The 2,500-nt window shown below is 55.0% G+C and overlaps 2 non-coding genes across 2 annotated transcripts; both read left to right on the top strand.

The window, feature by feature from the left end:
* The first annotated feature begins 170 nt into the window (after window positions 1–170).
* LOC146145006 (small subunit ribosomal RNA) lies at window positions 171–1,981 on the top strand. The gene has a single exon (XR_014500714.1). It is a non-coding gene; the product is annotated as a small subunit ribosomal RNA (ribosomal RNA).
* Window positions 1,982–2,228: 247 nt separating this feature from the next.
* LOC146145007 (5.8S ribosomal RNA) lies at window positions 2,229–2,382 on the top strand. The gene has a single exon (XR_014499154.1). It is a non-coding gene; the product is annotated as a 5.8S ribosomal RNA (ribosomal RNA).
* Window positions 2,383–2,500: the final 118 nt, after the last annotated feature.

The raw sequence follows: 2,500 nt of genomic DNA on the forward strand, positions 1-2,500 counted from the left end.
AGTCTTACTCCGGCGGGTGCGACGGGCGGTGACGGTTTTCTGAGTTCGGGCAGCCGAGCAAAGAACGAAATTTTAACGGAGAGAAGCCTTCGGGTTTCGCATCGACCGAGCGACGGCGCCGCATCAGCGGCGCCTCCTTCGTCGGCCTTTCGGGGCTACGCTAAAGTAGCTACCTGGTTGATCCTGCCAGTAGTCATATGCTTGTCTCAAAGATTAAGCCATGCAAGTCTAAGTACGAGCTCTCGTACAGTGAAACTGCGAATGGCTCATTAAATCAGTTATGGTTCATTTGATCGTACGTTTTACGTGGTTAACTGTGGAAATGCTAGAGCTAATACATGCGTGAAGCGCCGACCTCGCGGGAGGCGTGCTTTTATCAGACCAAAAACCGACCGGGCTTCGGCCCGCAACCTTTGGTGACTCTGGATAACTTTGCGGATCGCACGGTCTCGCACCGGCGACGGATCATTCAAGTGTCTGCCCTATCAACTTTCGTCGGTACGGTACTGGCCTACCGAGGTTCTTACGGGTAACGGAGAATCAGGGTTCGATTCCGGAGAGGGAGCCTGAGAAACGGCTACCACATCCAAGGAAGGCAGCAGGCGCGCAAATTACCCATTCCCGACGCGGGGAGGTAGTGACGAAAAATAACAATACAGGACTCTAAACGAGGCCCTGTAATTGGAATGAGTACACTTTAAAACCTTTAACGAGTATCCATTGGAGGGCAAGTCTGGTGCCAGCAGCCGCGGTAATTCCAGCTCCAAAAGTGTATATTTAAGTTGTTGCGGTTAAAAAGCTCGTAGTTGGATTTTGGGCGCAGGCGGCCGGTCCGTCGCAAGGCGTGTACTGGCCGTCCTGGCCTCACCTCCGGTTCTCCGCCGGTGCCCTTGACTGAGTGTCGGCGGCGGCCGGAACGTTTACTTTGAAAAAATTAGAGTGTTCAAAGCAGGCGATTCGCCTGAATAATGGTGCATGGAATAATGGAATAGGACCTCGGTTCTATTTTGTTGGTTTTCGGAGCGCGAGGTAATGATTAAGAGGGACAGACGGGGGCATTCGTACTGTGCCGTTAGAGGTGAAATTCTTGGATCGGCGCAAGACGAACGACTGCGAAAGCATTTGCCAAGAATGTTTTCTTTAATCAAGAGCGAAAGTCAGAGGTTCGAAGACGATCAGATACCGTCCTAGTTCTGACTATAAACGATGCCAACTAGCGATCGGGGGGCGTTAGTTTTACGACCTCTCCGGCAGCTTGCGGGAAACCAAAGTCTTTGGGTTCCGGGGGAAGTATGGTTGCAAAGCTGAAACTTAAAGGAATTGACGGAAGGGCACCACCAGGAGTGGAGCCTGCGGCTTAATTTGACTCAACACGGGAAATCTCACCCGGCCCGGACACAGTGAGGATTGACAGATTGAGAGCTCTTTCTTGATTCTGTGGGTGGTGGTGCATGGCCGTTCTTAGTTGGTGGAGCGATTTGTCTGGTTAATTCCGATAACGAACGAGACTCTGGCTTGCTAACTAGTTACGCGACCCAATCGGTCGGCGTCTAACTTCTTAGAGGGACTAGTGGCGTTTAGCCACACGAGATTGAGCAATAACAGGTCTGTGATGCCCTTAGATGTTCGGGGCCGCACGCGCGCTACACTGACCGGATCAGCATGTGCTCGCCTTGGCCGACAGGTCTGGGTAACCCGCTGAACCCCGGTCGTGCTAGGGATAGGGAATTGCAATTATTTCCCTTGAACGAGGAATTCCCAGTAAGCGCGAGTCATTAGCTCGCGTTGATTACGTCCCTGCCCTTTGTACACACCGCCCGTCGCTACTACCGATTGAATGGTTTAGTGAGGTCCTCCGATTGGACCTGGCGCGGCCGGCAACGGTCGAGCCGGCGTCCGAGAAGACGATCTAACTTGATCATTTAGAGGAAGTAAAAGTCGTAACAAGGTTTCCGTAGGTGAACCTGCGGAAGGATCATTAACGGTCTCGCAAACGCTTCGGCGAACGCGAAACTCGGACAAGCGAGAGAAAAAGTCTTTGCTACCCGGCGCCCGACCCGCGAGGAGCGGCGCGCCGGCCGGCGATTCGGTCACCCGGTAATGTTTGCGCGTCGAGTGCCGCGGTGCCGCGCGCTCCGGCTTCAAGCGTCGGCCTGGCCGACCGCTCGGCGCGGTCTATTTTGTCACCCTATAGTGCGAGGCACTGTGCGAGCGAAACAATCGTGGATGGCTCTTGGCGGTGGATCACTCGGCTCGTGAGTCGATGAAGGACGCAGCTAGCTGCGTGAATTAGTGTGAATTGCAGGACACATTGAGCATCGACGTTCTGAACGCAAATTGCGGCCTCGGGTCAATCCCGGGGCCGCGCCCGCCTCAGGGTCGCGTTGCAAACGTTCCGCGCGGGGATTTCTCCGCGCGGCTGCTGCGGCGTCGGACGCGCGAGCGCCCGTCCCGCTCAAGACAGCACGGCACGATGCGCGACGATCGCGACCAGAATCCC

This window comes from Ascidiella aspersa, chromosome 5 (assembly GCF_963924565.1).
Source record: "Ascidiella aspersa chromosome 5, kaAscAspe10.2, whole genome shotgun sequence".
NCBI lineage: Eukaryota > Metazoa > Chordata > Ascidiacea > Phlebobranchia > Ascidiidae > Ascidiella > Ascidiella aspersa.